Source organism: Balaenoptera physalus (genome assembly GCF_965194825.1).
Source record: "Balaenoptera physalus genome assembly, chromosome: 10".
Taxonomy (NCBI): Eukaryota; Metazoa; Chordata; class Mammalia; order Artiodactyla; family Balaenopteridae; genus Balaenoptera; species Balaenoptera physalus.
Genome location: NC_138889.1, coordinates 42276107 through 42294347, shown reverse-complemented (window position 1 = coordinate 42294347; position 18241 = coordinate 42276107). Strand labels below are relative to the sequence as shown.

The 18241-nt window shown below is 40.9% G+C and overlaps 1 long non-coding RNA gene and 1 pseudogene across 2 annotated transcripts in view; both read right to left on the bottom strand.

The window, feature by feature from the left end:
* Positions 1-18241, bottom strand: part of LOC309636721 — a 939587-nt gene that overhangs the window by 185315 nt on the left and 736031 nt on the right. The window lies entirely within an intron of this gene.
* On the bottom strand, positions 13440-15216 carry LOC309668019 (lysine-specific demethylase 4D pseudogene; annotated as a pseudogene). Its single transcript has one exon. The product of its transcript is annotated as a lysine-specific demethylase 4D pseudogene (transcript).

The window sequence follows — 18241 nt, the reverse complement described above, 5'->3', positions numbered from 1 at the left end:
GAGCCCCCACCCAGGCACACATTTTCAAATCTCCTCAGGGTGCTCACCTGAAATCTCCCTTATTCTGACCCAGATTTTTCCAAAGGTCATGCAGAGCCCTATTCCCAGGCCACTTTGCCATAATCGATCCAGCGTGGGGAGGCGAAATTGATGGCTTCTGCGCAGTTGAAGCCATGGTTGAAGCCAGAGTGGTAGCCATAGGGAAAGGTCACGATGAACTCTCCAGCCTCCTGAGTGACCCGATCGAAGGGGATGCCGTTGTTCTTGAGGACCATGGGCGAGATGAGAGCCACCTTGGGCCGCAGGAAGGCCTCACAGCCCCGCGCGCTGCCCGGGAAAAGCTGCCTGGCCAGGCGTTCCAGGCGCCGGCCGTGCTCCGGGGGCACCACGTACCAAGTCTTGGGCTCCCCGAAGTGCAGGTAGTTGATGCTGCAAAGGTCCATGTCCTCCGTGTGCCAGGCGAAGGCGGTCTTCCACATGCCGAAGTACAGGTAGGGGGTGTTGACGCCTTCGATGACCACCCCGCACTCCTGCTCCAGCAGGTCCTGAATGGTTCCCAGGTGTCCAAGGTTCCACTGCTCCGTGTTTTGATCGAATAAGGAGCCACTCACGTCCGCACCATATACTGGTGAATCATAGAGGCGTGTTTTCCAATATTTTCGCTCCAGATCCTCAAAATCAGAGTAACACGGAGTCTGGTGTTTTTCACTGTTTGTCAAGCGGCGATACTCGCTCATGGTCATGACTTTCTTCTTTTTGTGGTGTTGAGAAAACACACCTGACTTTCCAGTGGTCACCTGCTGGAGGGGAGCGGCTATTAAGATGTCATCGATATCATCGGACGTCTGTCTGGACTTCCATCCTTTCGGTGGAAATTACCTTGGCTAGGCCAGCTCAGTGTGCACCTTGCGACTCCATGTAAACAATATATTTGTTGAAGTCTTCAAATTCCTCCACAGTTGGGTGGAAGGTCATAATCTTCCAACTTGGGTTCTGGCTACCAAAGTGCTTAGACTACATGGCGGCAATAGAATAAGCAACGGACTCCCAGCTTCTTAGGTATGCTTTGGATACCTGAGAATGCTGGGGAGTAACACCTTCCCTATACTTTCTTTATTTTTAAAGAAGTTTAGATATATCTGAGAGGCAGGAACTCAGACTTGAACTTTTACACAAACGAGGTGGTATCTTCTCCAGGCTTGTCAATCCACCAGAAGGACTCCGCTCTTGCCAGCATTTTGGAGCCAAAGAAAATAGACTATTTCCCAGAGGAGAGGGCTCTCTGAGCCAAGTCCTGCTTCAGCCTGCAGCTCTGTGAGTTTCCTCTGTTAGGGATATAAGTGCCTGAGGCCTCGCCAGATTCCCAGGCTTGAGTGCATGGGTGGCTTCTCACCTCACTGTAGCAGAAAGTCTCTTCATAGAAGTTTCCAAGCCAAACCTACAGAAAGTACAAAATATTGAAAATAAGTGGATGACAAAACAAACTGATTTAACATCAAGTTAAAGAAAATTGTATAGCAGTCTTAATCTCAAAGTTTGAATTTAAGGGCAAAAAGTACACTCTTTTGGTAGGCATGTAAACTGGTGCAGCTATGGTGCATACTATGGAAAACAGTATGGCAGTTCCTCAAAAATTTTAAGTATAAGCAACATTTGATGCTGCAGTCTCACTTCTGGGAATATATCCAAAGGATATAAAAACAGAATATGAAGGAGATATCTGCCCTCCCTCATTCTCTGAGGTATTATTCACAATGGATAATATATGGAAACAACAAACATGTCCAGCGATGGTTGAATGGTTACAGGAGAAGTGGTACATATATACAATGGAATATTACTCAGCCATAAAAAGGAATGAAACTGAGTGATTTGTACTGAGGTGGATGGACCTAGAGACTGTCATACTGAGTGAAGAAAGTCAGAAAGAGAAAAACAAATACCGTATGCTAACACATATATATGGAATTTAAAAAAAAAAAAAAGGTCATGAAGAACCTAGGGGCAAGATGGGAATAAAGATGCAGACCTACTAGAGAATGGACTTGAGGATATGAGGAGAGGGAAGGGTAAGCTGTGACAAAGTGAGAGAGTGGCACAGACATATATACACTACCAAACGTAAAATAGATAGCTAGTGGGAAGCAGCCGCATAGCACAGGGAGATCAGCTCGGTGCTTTGTGACCACCTAGAGGGGTGGGATAGGGAGGATGGGAGGGAGGGAGATGCAAGAGGGAAGAGATATGGGGACATATGTATATGTATAACTGATTCACTTTGTTATAAAGCAGAAACTAACACACCATTGTAAAGCATTTATACCCCAATTAAAAAAAAAAAAAAAGGAAATCTGTATCTGTATTGTATAAGGAATTTTAATTTCAATTCTGTCTGCTCTTATAATCTGTGCATTATGAATTATTTTTCTGAATGGATTCACACCTGTGTATTATCTTCTCCATCATGTAAAATGATAAAAATAATTTACATGTGGAAAAATGTAACATGAACTACCAAAGTGACCCAGAAGGCACAGATGATAGTGATGAGTAACTATAATAAAGAGAATATATCTTCAAAAAAAAAAAAAAAGAGTAAAAAGGTTTTAATTGCTTTAATAACAGAAATACATGGCCCCAATGAAGAAATATAAAAATGATATGCATGCAATGCTTGTACTTTAAATGCATAAATAAATGAGAACTTTACCAGGGAAAAAAAGTTGCTTTCTGATATAAAATGTCATCCTTTTCATCTTTTTGCTTTAAAGGAAAAAAAAAAAAAAAAAAAAAGGCCAAAAAAGTGCTTGCCTTCTGCTAGTCTAAAATCTTAATTCCAAATGATGATACACTAGGACCCAGAAAATGGTTTCCTTGAAGGTTTCAGCCTCTGAATGAAACAGGCTGTGCTCAAAGTCTGACTATATATGTCCCACAGCAATTTCAATTCAATCAGTACCACCCCAATTCGAATACCCTCATATCCAATCAAAATCTCTAATTTGATCCCACATAATTTTCAAGTCCCTTCCAATTGACACACTCCTTACCCAGTTCTAGAAACCCTCTCATTCCCATTAGATCGCAGTTCACTCAATGAGGTGCTTTTTCCTGCAAATCTTTGTGATTTTTACCAAGGAAATATTAAGAAAAAAATTAACTTCACAAGTTGGAAAAAAGTTTAAAAATAAAATCTCAAGGAAAGGATATCCCAATGTATAGTTCCCTCTCTCTCGCTCTCTCTCGCTCTCTCTATGCATAAATAGTGCCATTTTTTAACACTTCTGGTAGGAAAATAACTCTTTTGCTCATAAGCACAAATAACAGAAATAAAGTGACCTACCTTCTACCAACAAAATCCTGATTCCAGTTGGAGATATTCAAGGACCCAGAGAGAGAGACAGTGTTCTCTGGGCAGCTGGCCTCCAAATGCAGGCCCATGTCCTGATGGCTCTGGCTTTCTACCTGGGCAAAGGTATAATTTGAGCGGCACCAATCATCGGTAATTGCTCTGCTTGGTCAGCCCACTTTGTCTGCGCCCTTTTGATTTTTTAAACCAATCTTACAGCGAGCTAAGAGGTTGAAAATAAAAGGATTGGGAAAGTCAAACCAAGCAAATATTAAACAAAAGAAACCTGGTCTAGCAGCAATTAATATCGAATGTATTTATAAGGTAGAAGAAGAACAGCTTATACTTATCAAAAAGAAAAACTCATGGGAAAGATTACAGTGATGCACTTTATGCACCTAGACACACAGCACTGAGATATAGAACACAAAGACTGAGAATTATTAGTAAAAGTGACATATTTGCAATCATGGTGGGAGATTTTATTTTTTCAAACACCGTTCTCTCAGAAACTGATAGATGAGGACAGAAGAAAATTTAATGTTATAAAAGTTTAAACAAAAATTTAACAACTTTGATTATATTACCTGCAGCAACCACATAGCAAAATGTTTTTCAACACATATAATCATTTACAAACATTTACCACTGTAAGACCACATAATAAATCTCAATAAAAATTCCATAGAATCAACATATTGAGTACCATCTTGATCAATCTTTTATTTCAATCATGAAATAAAATTGAAAGTCAGGGCTTCCCTGGTGGCGCAGTGGTTGAGAATCTGCCTGCCAATGCAGGGGACACGGGTTCGAGCCCTGGTCTGGGAAGATCCCACATGCCGCGGAGCAACTGGGCCCGTGAGCCACAATTACTGAGCCTGCGCATCTGGAGCCTGTGCTCCGCAACAAGAGAGGCCACAATAGTGAGAGGCCCGCGCACCGCGATGAAGAGTGGCCCCCACTTGCCACAACTAGAGAAAGCCCTCGCACAGAAACGAAGACCCAACACAGCCATAAATAAATAAATTAAAGAAAACAAATACTTTAAAAAAAAAAAAAAAAGTTAAAAAAAAAAAAAATTGAAAGTCAATAATCAAAAAACTGAACACAACCATATTCATTTAAAAATGAATATCCATGTAACATCTACAACAATATCCGTATAATAGCTAAAAATCTATTGATTTTTATGTTGTATGCAAGTAGTTAGTAAAAACTAAACCAAAATACCTCAGAATTATTTGAAAGAAGAAAAAGATAAAAATGATAGAACAATTCAAAAAACAAAAGGGAAAACAACCATATACAAAAATATAAAAGATTAATTAAGAAGTCTGTTACGTAAAAAATAAAATAAAGAAACAACTGGTTAATAAATTATCTAGTCCTCCCTGCTAAAGGGAGTGGTGCTCCCTGAGTGCGAGAAGCAGGTGCAGAGGGGCAAGTGGGGATGGGAGTCGGGGAGGGGCAGTGATTTATAGAGGAGGGCCCTGCCAAACACCATTTTAACCAGGTCAACATCAAGAGTCATAAACTGGGAATTCCCCGGCAGTCCAGTGGTTAGGACTCCGCACTTTCACTGCCTAGGGCCCAGGTTCGATCCCTGGCCAGGGAACTAAGAACCCACAAACTGCAAGACGTGGCCAAAAAAAAAAAGTCATAAATTACTTTGATAGTATATGTCCTTGATATGATGTGATTAAAATGTGATAAAATTCCCTCCGTAATCTTCCTCCAAAAACATACAGAAACCCAAGATAATCATAAGAAAAGTGTCAAATTCCACTAGAGGGGCATCCTACAATATACCTGACCTGTATTCCCCCAAACTGTCAGGTTTCTATACAAACTTTTGGTCAAAAACGAGGAAAGACTGAGAATCTGTTACAGCCAAGAGAAACCTAAGGAGACATGAAAACTAAATGTAATTTGACATTTTAGATGAGATCTTGGAACAGAAAAAGGACGTTGGGTAAAAGGTAAGAAAATCTGAACAAATGATAGCCTTTAGTAGACAATAACATATTGACATTGGTTCATTAATTGTAATCAATACACCATGGTAAGTAAGATGTTACTAATAGGGGGACATGTGAGTGGGGTCGGGTCAATACTCCGTGATCCACGTGCTCAATGTTTTATAAGTCTAAAACTGTCCAGAAACTTACGTATTACTAAATATAATATTGTAAATAATAAATAAACAGGAGAAGGCATCAATAAACAGTATTAGAATGAAAAAGATTAGAAACATCATCTGAGTTTTGGAAACAGTCTACAATACAACACACTACAAACCAAATGATTCTATGAACCACTATGTGACTTAATTTTTTTTTTTTTTTTTTTCTTTTCTTTTTTTTTTTTTTTTTTAACATCTTTATTGAAGTATAATTGCCTTACAATGGTGTGTTAGCTTCTGCTTTATAACAAAGTGAATCAGTTATACATATACAATATGTTCCCATTTCTCTTCCCTCTTGCATCTCCCTCCCTCCCACCCTCCCCATCCCATCCCTCTAGGTGGTCACAAAGCACCGAGCTGATCTCCCTGTGCTATGCGGCTGCTTCCCACTAGTTATCTATTTTACATTTGGTAGTGTATATATGTCCATGACACTCTCTTACCCTGTCACATCTCACCCCACCCCTCCCCATATCCTCAAGTCCATTCTCTAGTAGGTCTGTGTCTTTATTCCCGTCTTGCCACTAGGTTCTTCATGGCCTTTTTTTTTTTTTTTTTTTTTTCCCCTTAGATTCCGTATATATGTGTTAGCATACTGTATTTGTTTTTCTCTTTCTGACTTACTTCACTCTGTATGACAGACTCTAACTCCATCCACCTCATTACAAATACCTCCATTTCATTTCTTTTTATGGCTGAGTAATATTCCATTGTATATATGTGCCACATCTTCTTTATCCATTCATCTGTCGATGGACATTTAGATTGCTTCCATGTCCTGGCTATTGTAAATAGAGCTGCAATGAACATTTTGGTACATGACTCTTTTTGACCTATGGTTTTCTCAGGGTATATGCCCAGTAGTGGGATTGCTGGGTCGTATGGTAGTTCTATTTGTAGTTTTTTAAGGAACCTCCATACTGTTCTCCATAGTGGCTGTATCAATTTACATTCCCACCAACAGTGCAAGAGTGTTCCCTTTCCTCCACACCCTCTCCAGCATTTATTGTTTCTAGATTTTTTGATGATGGCCATTCTGACCGGTGTGAGATGATATCTCATTGTAGTTTTGATTTGCATTTCTCTAATGATTAATGATGTTGAGCATTCTTTCATGTGTCTGTAGGCCATCTGTATATCTTCTTTGGAGAAATGTCTATTTAGGTCTTCGGCCCATTTTTGGATTGGGTTGTTCGTTTTTTTGTTATTGAGCTGCATGAGCTGCTTGTAAATCTTGGAGATTAATCCTTTGTCAGTTGCTTCATCTGCAAATATTTTCTCCCATTCTGATGGTTGTCTTTTGGTCTTGTTTATGGTTTCCTTTGCTGTGCAAAAGCTTTTAAGTTTCATTAGGTCCCATTTGTTTATTTGTGTTCTTATTTCCATTTCTCTGGGAGCTGGGTCAAAAAGAATCTTGCTGTGAGGTATGACATAGAGTGTTCTGCCTATGTTTTCCTCTAAGAGTTTGATAGTGTCTGCCCTTACACTTAGGTCTTTAATCCATTTTGAGTTTATTTTTGAGAGCACTTTTAAAAATATTTTAAATTATGAAATAGAAAGTGTTCACAGAAATCTGTAAAGCATATATGTACACTTCAACAAATAACTATAGAGTGAACACAAGTGGAGCCACTACCCAGGTCAAAAAATGTAACATTGCCAGGCACCTGGCTGCCTGACTTGTGCTCTTTTTCCCAGATTACAGCCCCTTCTGCCTCCTACACTGACCTTATCCTAACTATTCACGTAGTAATTTTGGTAAACATTATAAAATTAAAACTCTGTCCATTTTTGAAAACTTTATATAACCGTGAAGAAACACAAATGTATTTATGTACTTTAGTGTATTTTTGGTGTAATTTTTCATCATTTACGCCGTTGCATGCAGCTGGACTTTTCTGTTTCAGGGCTGTAAAGTATTCAACCATATAAACTTTCTACTGTAGATGGGGCTTTGGGTTGTTTCCACTTTTGGCCTCTTACAAACAGCGTTGCTCTGAAACTTCTCTGACGCCTATACTGGCCATAGAATATGTAAACTGCAAGTTGCCAGATGTTTTCAACACATTTTACCAGTTTACGCACTAGCTGCGTGCAAGGGTGTTCATCGCCCCTCACTTTCGCAGACCTTTGGTGATTTTCTGCCTTTACAGTTTTAGCCGATCAGGTGAGGGAACAGGGGCACCTCATAATGATTTGCATTTACTTGGTTCCTAATAGGGGTGAACCAATTTTCTGATGATTATTGTCTGATTGGAGGTGGCCCTTCAGGAAGTGCCTCATCAAGTATTGTGTCCATTTTTCTGCTCGGTTGTCTGTCTTGGTAGTCGTTATATGTTCTGCTTATTACTTCTTTACTGGGTATGAGTAACGCGATATCTGTTCTCACTCTTTGATTTGTCTTTTCACTCTCTTTTTCATTGTTTTTGATCCACAGAAGTTTCTCTGTACCTTTAACAGAACAAATATTATTAAAAATAGCTAATATATGGTGACTATCTAATGCCAGACACTGTTCAATGCACTCTGCATAAAATAATTTATTTATGCCTTATCTTCATAATGACCGTATAAGGGAAATCCTAGGAACCCTATTTCTCATATGAGGAAACCGCATCAAGGAGATATTAAGAAACTTGCTCAAGGTGACAGATCTAGTAAGTAGGGAAGTATTCAAATAAGAATCCCAAGATGATTCCTTAAAAGAAGAACAAAGAGGGGTGATTTCTCCTCTACCGAACTGTGGTATTTGAGCTGCAATGGACAAATGTATCTGCATACAGAATAGGGAGGCCAGACACAGACACATGGATATGTGGGAGTCTGCCTACGATGGAGGTAGCGTACCAAACCAATGGGGAAGGATGGGCTATTCAATATGTGGTAGTGGCATTGGCACTATTTTGAGGGGTGGGTGGGATTGGAGCTTGACCTCATACCACTTACATAAATAAATTTGAGGTGCATTACAGATGGATAAAACACAGAATTTTAAGAGAAAATATTGAAGAAGGTCTGTATGAACTCAGGGTGGAACAATGGCTTAAAGAACCAAAAGCACCATGATGGGAACGTCTGATATATTTAAATGATTCCAAACTAATGACTGTGATGGTTAATTTCACATGTAGACTGGGCTAAGAGATGCTAGATAGCTGGTAAAGCATCACTTCTGTGTGTTCTGCATGGCTCTTCCGGGAAGAGATTAGCACTTGCATCAGTAGACTGAGTAAAGAGCGCCTTCACCACTGCAGGTGGGATCACTCAAACCACTGAGAGCCCAAATTCAACAAAAGGGCAGAGTAGGGGTGAATTTACTCTCTCTGCTTGAGCAGACGCATCCGTCTTCCCTTGCTTTGGGACATCTGACATGGGCACTCCAGGTTCCCAGGCTTTCGAACCCAGACTCAACCATATTCCCCGTTCTCCATCTTGCAGACGGCCCACCTGACAGATCGTGGGATTCCTCAGCCTCCATAACCAAATGAATGAGTTCCTCTAATAAGAGCTATACACATATCTCCTATCGGTTCTATTACTCTGAAGAACCCTGACTAATACTATGACGTAAAAAATTAAAAGAACTTACAGTCTAGGAGAAGTTTGTCATCATACATGAAATAGACAATGAATTAGTATCCTGAATATCACATAACTTCTACATAACAACAACAAAAAATAGTCAAACCAAAAAAAGTAGGTAGAGCTTTAGAGTAGGTAATTCAGAAAAGAGGAAATCCAAATGGCCAATAAATACAAGAAGATGTGCAGGATTACTAGCAATCAGAGAAGCTGTTCTCTGCCCATTTTGATTAGGTCTGACAATATAAAAAGTGGGTCAAGATATGGAGAAACCAAATCTCTCCCACACTGCCAATAGAGGTGGAAATTGGAGGGCAAGCGGGCTTTTTCTAAAAAGTTAAAAGTGAACATAAATACAACCCAGGAATCCTATATACAAAGCTGCTCTGTAAAGCATAGTTCGAAATAACAAAGATTTGCAAATAACCCTATTGTCCATCAGCAGCAGAACGAATAAAATAAAATAAATTACCCAGATCTAGTGGACTTTGTTGAACTAACTAGGGACTATAGATAGGAAAGTCTTTAGATCTTGTAACTGTAATATTGACTTTTTTAAAAGGTGATGGTGGGGGTATGTTGTTAAAACCACACGACATACTACTTTCGGTTTCGTAGCCTTTTGTCTACAAACTTGATGAATATACACTGGACTTGTGATTGTTATTTCTCAGAAGTGGAGAGAGGCCTAGGAGAGATCGTGGCAGTAAGAACGAAGATGGCTCTATCCTTGCCTTTATTTAATTGTCATTGTCAATGTCCCTTGCTTTTCCAAGATTAAGTATAGCAACAACTTACTGGACATGGAAGAACAGCTGGATCTGGGTATCTTTTCCTGAGAAGAGTGGTCCAGATTGTGAGTATCCAAATTGAGTGTGCCAGTTGACTTGAAATAAAATAGAATTTTCAATACAATTGCTGGATGAACCCCCTTCATTACCACCCCCAGCTCCTGATCCTTTCAAGAAGCCTAATTTTTTTTTTAATGGAAGTATAGTTGATTTGCAATATTGTGTTAGTCGCAGGTGTACAGAAAAGTGATTGTTATATACATATTTTTTCAGATTATTTTTCATAATAGATTATTACAAGATATCGAATACAGTTCCCTGTGCTATATAGCAAATCCTTGGGTTTTTTTGGGTTTGTTTTTGTTTGTTTTGATTTTTTGTGCAAATCTTTGTTGCTTATCTGTTTTCTGTACAGTCGTGTGTATCTGTTAATCCCATACCCCTAATTTATCCCTCCCCTGCTCCCTTTCCCCTTAGCTAACCACAAGTTTGTTTTCTATGTCTGTGACTCTGTTTCTGTTTTGTATATAGATTCACTTGTATTGTTTTTTAGATAACACATATAAGTGATCTATTTGTCTTTTTCTGTCTTACTTACTTCACTTAGTATGATATTCTCTAGGTCCATCTATGCTGCTGCAAGTGGCAATATTTCATCTTTTTGTGGCAGAGTAATATTCCACGGTATGTATATACCTCTTCTTCTTAAACCAATCATCTGTTGATGGGTACTTGGTGTGTTTCCATGTCTTGGTTATTGTAAATAAGGCTGCTATGAACACTGGGGTGCATGTATCTTTTTGAATTAGACTTTTCGCCTTTTCCGGATATACGCCTAGGAATGGGACTGTTGGATCATATGGTAGCCCTATTTTTAGTGTTTTTAAGCAACCTCCATACAGTTTTCCATAGTGGCTGAACCAATTTGCATTCCCACCGAAAGTGTAAGATGGTTCCCTTTCATCCACACTTCTCCAGCATTTATTATTTGTAGACTTTTTGACGATGGCCATTCTGACAGGTGTGAGGTGATACCCCTCTGTGGTTTTGATTTGCATTTCTCTAATAATTAGCGAAGTTGAGCATCTTTTCATGGGCCTGTTGGCCATTTGTATATCTTCTTTTGAGAAATGCCTACTTAGGTCAAGAAGACTAATTTAGGAACCAGTCTACTGGTAAAACTAAACTGTATTTTTAACATTGCTACTCTTTATTGGGCAAAGGAAATTTTGTTTCAAGTATAAAACTGGGTGAATACATAAGGAGTATAGTGGAAGAAATATTTTCTGAAGTTTATTTTTGTCTCTTGGCCTTCAAAACCCCCAATTTTGTTATCCTAGGTTATTTGGAGCGTGTATCTGCCGGGAAGAGATTGTGATATCCCTGAAATATGACAAGGAAAATTTCAGTTTCTAAAATTTAAAATAGCAATATGAGCCAGGCTACTGTCTTCATAGAGACTTTTCAGAGTTCCCTTATTTCTCTGCACTGCCATATCCACAACTGACCTAAATGAAAGGACCAAAAGCCCTTAAGTTCTCAGTTACTTATCACATGAAAGTTTACTCCTTGCTCATATGAGATCTACTATGGTCCAGTTGCTCTCCAGGGCTGCTGCCTTCCCAGTAATTCCAGTCTGCTTCCATCATGTGGTTCCACCATCTCAATACAGGGCTTAATCATCTTTCCAGCCAAGCATCTCACTGCCATCCTCCACTGAGGAGCCTGAGTGCAGTCTCTCAGCTTCAGTTTTCCACAGACTATACTACCACAGTGTTGCCTAGCTGCATGGTGATAGGGATGAGACGTGGGCTTTTGCTACTCCTCAATCAGAACTTCAAAGAAGCCTTACTTTTTCATTAGTCCTGCCTGTAGTCTTACATAGTGCTTCAAATTCCAGATTCTTACTGAAATTCTGTAGGGGAGAGCTGGAGGGAAGAGAGATGTGGTTTGATTCTCTGAAGTGTTTCCTTCTGCATCCAAACTATCATGTTCAATTTCCAAAATTGATTCTGACTTTGGCCACTTCTGTGCATTTTCAACACTATGGCCTAAGTCAGTAACCATCAATTCTCACCTGTATTACTTAGATGTTCTAACTACTTCTCCTGCCCCCAAGGGGTCCACAGAACAATTAAGGTGATTAGTTAACTGTGCAAATTATATCATGTCAAGTGCTGTTTTCAACTTCCAATGCCTTCTCATTTCAAGTTGAAAAAAACTCAAATATTTCACATGAGCTACAAGGTCCTGCATACCCTGGACACTGCCTCTCCCTTCTCAGTGCCCCAGACACAAATGAGCTTCCTCTCTATCCACACAAAAACACCAAGCTCTATGTTAGGGCTGTTACACTTGCTGTTTCATCCAAGTGGAAATCAGCTCTGGACCTTCCTTCTTGTCATTTGGGACTCAGAAAGGTCTCCTGCTCTAAGAAGTATTCCCTGACCACCGGAACCACACTGCCCATTCTGCACTAGCATCCCATCCCCTTTCATCTCTTCACAGAACCATGCCCACTTGAAATTGTCTTGTTCCTTTATTTGTGGATTGGTTTATTGGGATGTGTCAATGACTTAACCTTGTGAAATATACATACAGCATTGAGAAGGCAGTGGAGACTTGCAGAGAAGATTTTCACATGCTGGCACTTTTTGTCCTCTGTTTGCTCATCTCTCCTAGCAACTTGGATCAGCCAAGTGCCAGGTGATTCCCACCAAGTCATCCTTCAGATAGGCCTGCAAACCAAACCCCCCAACCCAGCCAGCCAGCTGGAACCCAACAATCAACCCCAAACTCACTCACCAACATCACACAAGGCAACCAGCTCATAAAAATAAGATTTGCTTGAAATGTTTTGATATAATTATTAAGAAAAGTGCAGAAAAAACGACCACCTCTCAGTTGACTGACTGAACAACACAAAGAATAAAGTCAGATTTTAACATTCTGGTTACCTTTAATATATTTAATAAACTCAGATTTTAACATTCTAGTTACCATACTAGCAGAGAACACATTTTCAATACATCAAAGACTCAGAAAGATTATCAATTATTATCTTAGTCTCTACTGACCTAATTGGTCAAAAGGGCCTAGTTTGGCAAGAAAAGCAGGAAGGGAAGGGGGAAGAGGAAAAGGAGAGAGACTGGAGGGTAATCAAAGCCCAGGGTTCTTTAGAAGTACAGCAGCATCCAGAGCTGGCCCACAGGATGGGAGTGTGAGGTAGATTGGGCTCTGGTGACCTCAGCAGGACCTAGTTCCCAGAGATACTAGAGTGTCCAGTGCATGAAACCTCAGTTTGTGACACAGGAGTTAGCAGTGTCCAAGGATTCCAGGGTCTGGAAGGAAGAACAAACTTTGGAGAATTTGGTAAACACCAGGGAACCAGCATGTCCAGCGGCAGCACAGGAGGCACGCTCACGCAAGGCTAGTGACCTGTAAATACCCAAAGCTCTGAAATGGAAATATGACCAGTCTCAAAGGATCCCCATGCAAGAGCAGTGGGGTAGAAAGGCATCCCCTGGGCTTAGGGGACAGGGCCACAACCACAGCCAGAAGCCGTGGCGGGATGCTGGAGCCCAGGGCTGAGCGGGGCGGCGCTGTCCGGCGAGGGTGCATCCACAGGCAGGGGCTGAGCCTCTGGGTCCTGAGCTGTGTCTACCGAAAGCCTCCTCTTAGCCCTGGGGGGAGCAGCTGGCTCCTGAGTGCCCTGTTCCCAAGGACGACGACGAGGGCCACATCTTCCAGCTGGGTGGCGATCCGGGGCGGATGGACCTGGGGTCGGCGGCTGGGTCGGGCCGGGCTCCGCGGAGGTGCTGGTGGCCGCGTCCCTGAACTGGGCGGCAGAGCAAGAACCCCGGGCCGGCGAGGGGCGCCGGGACACAGCACGCACAGGGACTCGGTGGCGGGTCCCACCGCCCGCGGCTACAGCCCTACGGGGGCGCAGAGCGCGGCGGGGCAGGTGGTGCCTCGTGGCGAGAGCGGCTCCCAGGGACGCGCGGACCTCCCTCCAGGCGTTCAGGACCTGGCTGTCCGGCGCCGTGGGCTGCGTGTGGTCCACCACGATCCGGTCCTGCCCGCCTTTCCACAGCTCGTAGCGCTCCGGTTGCAGGATGCGCACGAAGGCGTCCATGGAGAAGGCGACCCGGGCCTCCCCGCAGCTGCACTCCGAGGCCACTTTGCCATAATCGATCCAGCGCGGGCAGGCGAAATTGATGGCTTCCGCGCAGTTGAAGCCGTGGTTGAAGCCAGAGTGGTAGCCATAGGGAAAGGTCACGATGAACTCTCCAGCCTCCTGAGTGATCCGATCGAAGGGGATGCCGTTGTCCTTGAGGACCGTGGGCGAGATGAGAGCCACCTTGTGCCGCAGGAAGGCCTCACAGCCCCGCGCGCTGCCCGGGAAAAGCTGCCTGGCCAGGCGTTCCAGGCGCCGGCCGTGCTCCGGGGGCACCGCGTACCAAGTCTTGGGCTCCCCGAAGTGCAGGTAGTTGATGCTGTAAAGGTCCATGTCCTCCGTGTGCCAGGCGAAGGCGGTCTTCCACATGCCGAAGTACAGGTAGGGGGTGTTGACGCCTTCGATGACCACTCCGCACTCCTGCTCCAGCAGGTCCTGAAGGGTTCCCAGGTGTCCAAGGTTCCACTGCTCCGTGTTTTGATCGAATAAGGAGCCACTGACGTCCGCACCATATACTGGTGAATCGTAGAGGCGTGTTTTCCAATATTTTCGCTCCAGCTCCTTAAAATCAAAGTGTGCTGGAGTCCGGTATTTTTCACTATTTGCTAAGTGGTGGTACTCACCCACGGTCATGGCTTTCTTCTTTTTGTGGTATTGAGTAAACACACCTGCCTGCCCAGAAGTCACCTGCTGGAGGGGAGCGGCTATTAAGATGTCATTGATATCATCATAGGTCTGTCTGGCTTTCCAGTCCTTGGGTGGAATGATCTTCGCCACGCCTGCTCGGTGTGCACCTTGGGATTCCATATAAGCAATGTATTTATCGAAATCATTAAACTCTTCTTTGGTTGGATGAAATACCATTATTCTACAACTTGGGTTCTGGGCCCAGTTGGACTTAGACGTCATAGCTTTCATTAATAAGCAGGAAACTCCCAAGTTTTGATTTATGTTCTGGATAGGTGAAGATGCTGGGAAACAGTACTTTTTCAAAAATGGGTTGGAGTATATCAGCAGGAACCCCCAGTAGACTTTAATGCAATGAGTTGATAATATTTCTTAGGCTTGCTGATTCTCCAGGGGACTCCACGCTGGGCAGAAGCCTTGCTCAGGACTGGTGCTGGCTGAGCCTGCAAGTCTCTGATGTCCTTGGTTGACACTTGGCTCTGTCCTCTTGAGATCTAGTGAATCACCCAGCCCTGGCTGGGTATCCCAAATGTAGTGTCTTCAGGGCAGTATTGAACAAAAAACCTAAAAAAAAAAAGAATAGAGACAGGTTGAAAACTAATGTTTGGAAATATTTACTCGGGAACTACAAAGAAAACACCACCATGGACTGTAATTGCATATTCAAATAAAGGGCAAAATTTCATAAGATTGACAATACAAGAAATGGTGTTGTTGTGAACAATGGAAATTCTTGTACTCTAGTAAGGAGAATGGAAATCGTTCCATTCACTTTGAAAAACTATTTGGACAGTATCCACTAAAATTGAACTTACCCATGTGCTATGATTCATGCCTAGGATATGTGTATGTCTGTGCAATGAAAGTCAAGTCCAAGAGTGTTCAGAACAACATGATTTCAGAAGCCAAACACTGGAAACAACTCAAATGCCAGTCAACATTAGAATGGATAAGTACATTGTAGTATATTCATACAATGGAATATAATACAGAAATGAAGATAAACAAGAACTACATGAAAATATAAGAATAATTCTATAAACATAATACTGAGCAAAATTATCTGGACTCAAAAGAATACCTATTCTATGCTTCCATTTAGATAAAGATAAAAAGGTACCTATAAGATGATGATATTTTTTGGTACCAATGTAATCTATGTTAGAAGTCAGAGTAGTGGTTACCTTTGTGAAAGAGAGAGGTTGTGAGTGGGGGTGTGAGGAAGTGTCTAGATTAATGTGAATATTCTATTCTGAACCCAGGTGCTGGTTACACACCCATCAGAATGGCTCATTGACATAATTCATCACGTTATGATGATTTTCACAAATTTCTGTGAAATAAACTTGTTTTAATGTATTTAAATTATTTAGATAAATTTAAAATTATAGTTTAGGGTGAAAAGCATTAAAACAGAATGATATCTTTCATTGTACCAAAAGGAAAAAGAAGGGTGATTGAAAATATATGAACTAAACATTCAATTGAAGAAGCTATAAAATAGAAGAAGAGAAAGAAGGGGTAGGAGTAAAAAAATAACAAAGAATAAAGACAAAATTAACGAAAGAAAACACATACGAGACAGAGCACTGATGACCAAAAATATTCTTGGAAGAAATTAATGATAGCAATACACCATGGGCATAACCGAGCATAAGAAAGAAGGGGAAAATAAACCACTAGGAATGAAATAGTGCACAAAAGAATTTTTAAAATCTCGAAAGAGAATCTTAGGAGAAACTTGACAGCAACATTTTCAAAAGATAAGAGAAAAGAATAAATGTCTGGAGAGGAAACATATCCAAAATGGATGCAAGAAACACCAGAAAGCTTGAATAACACCCCAGTATAAGAGGCTGGTTCAAGATATGACCCCTGAAAGTCCAAGAGACACATCATTTTGCATGTGAATCTAGAAAACTTTCAAGAAACAGTTAACTCTTATTGTGCAAATTGCTTCCGAGTATAGAAAATGTTGGAAAGCTACTCAGATGAGGCTATTCTGCTCTCTGATAGCCAAACGAACAAAGGACAATAAAAAATAAAGCTACAGGCCATTTTTGTTTATAAGCATAGAGGAAAGCATAAAATGGAATGTTATCCAATGAAATGCAGCAAGATAGTAAAAGAATAATACATCATGACCAAATAGAATGCAAGGATGATTGAACATTGGAAAATTTAATGATAAAATTCAGAATATTAACAAAGTAAATGAAAAATATCATCATCTTATAGGTACCAGAAAAGCATTTGATGAAATGGAAAATCCATTCATGATTTTAAAATTCTTACTTGCAAAGCATCAAGAGAAGCTTTTTTTTGTAAGATAAAGAATTTCAAGGTAAAAAATAGCAATGATCATTCTTAACAGTGAAACAAAAGTAACATTCTCATTCAAGTTAGGAAAAAGAGATGCATCAGCATGAAAAGCTGCTCAATATCACTAATTATTAGAGAAATGCAAATCAAAACTACAATGAGGTATCACCTCACACCAGTTAGAATAGGCATCATTAGAAAATCTACAAAGAACAAATGCTGGAGAGGGTGTGGAGAAAAGGGAACCCTCTTGCACTGTTGGTGGGAATGTAAATAGATAGAGCCACTATGGAGAAGAGTATAGAGGTTCCTTAAGAAGCTAAAAATAGAATTACCATATGCTCCAGCAATCCCACTACTGGGCATATACACAGAGAAAACCATAATTGAAAAAATACATGCACCCCAATGTTCATTGCAGCACTATTTACAATAGCCAGGTCACGGAAGCAACCTCAATGCCCATCGACAGACAAATGGATAAAGAAGTGGTGGTACGTATATACAATAGAATATTACTCAGCCATAAAAAGGAACGAAATTGAGTCATTTGTTGAGACGTGGATGGATCTAGAGACTGTCATACAGAGTGAAGTAAGTCAGAAAGAGAAAAACAAATATCGTATATTAACGCATGTATGTGGAATCTAGAGAAATGGTACCGATGAACCGGTCTGCAGGGCAGAAGTTGAGACAGAGATGTAGAGAACAAACGTATGGACACCAAGGGGGGAAAACCGCGGCGGGGTGTGGGTGGTGGTGTGCTGAATTGGGCGATTGGGATTGACATGTATGCACTGATGTGTATAAAATTGATGACTAATAAGAACCTGCAGTATAAAAAAACAAACAAACAAACAAAAAACAACTAATACTAAACTTTTTTTGGGTTATTTGTATGGAAATATGTTAATATAAAGGTTTCAGACATTACATGAAATTTCCAGAAATCTTATATCTTCTGGTCTAATGTTCTAAGTCATAATTCTAGTTATTACTTTAAAATGTATATCTCAGAAATAACAAAATTTCCTTGTCAATTGCATTATTATGAACTTTCATCCAATCTTTAACCGTGGTCATTTTCAAGTCTTTTGTCATTTACAGACAGTTCTGGGTGTACTCTGATGCTTTTGCAAAAATGT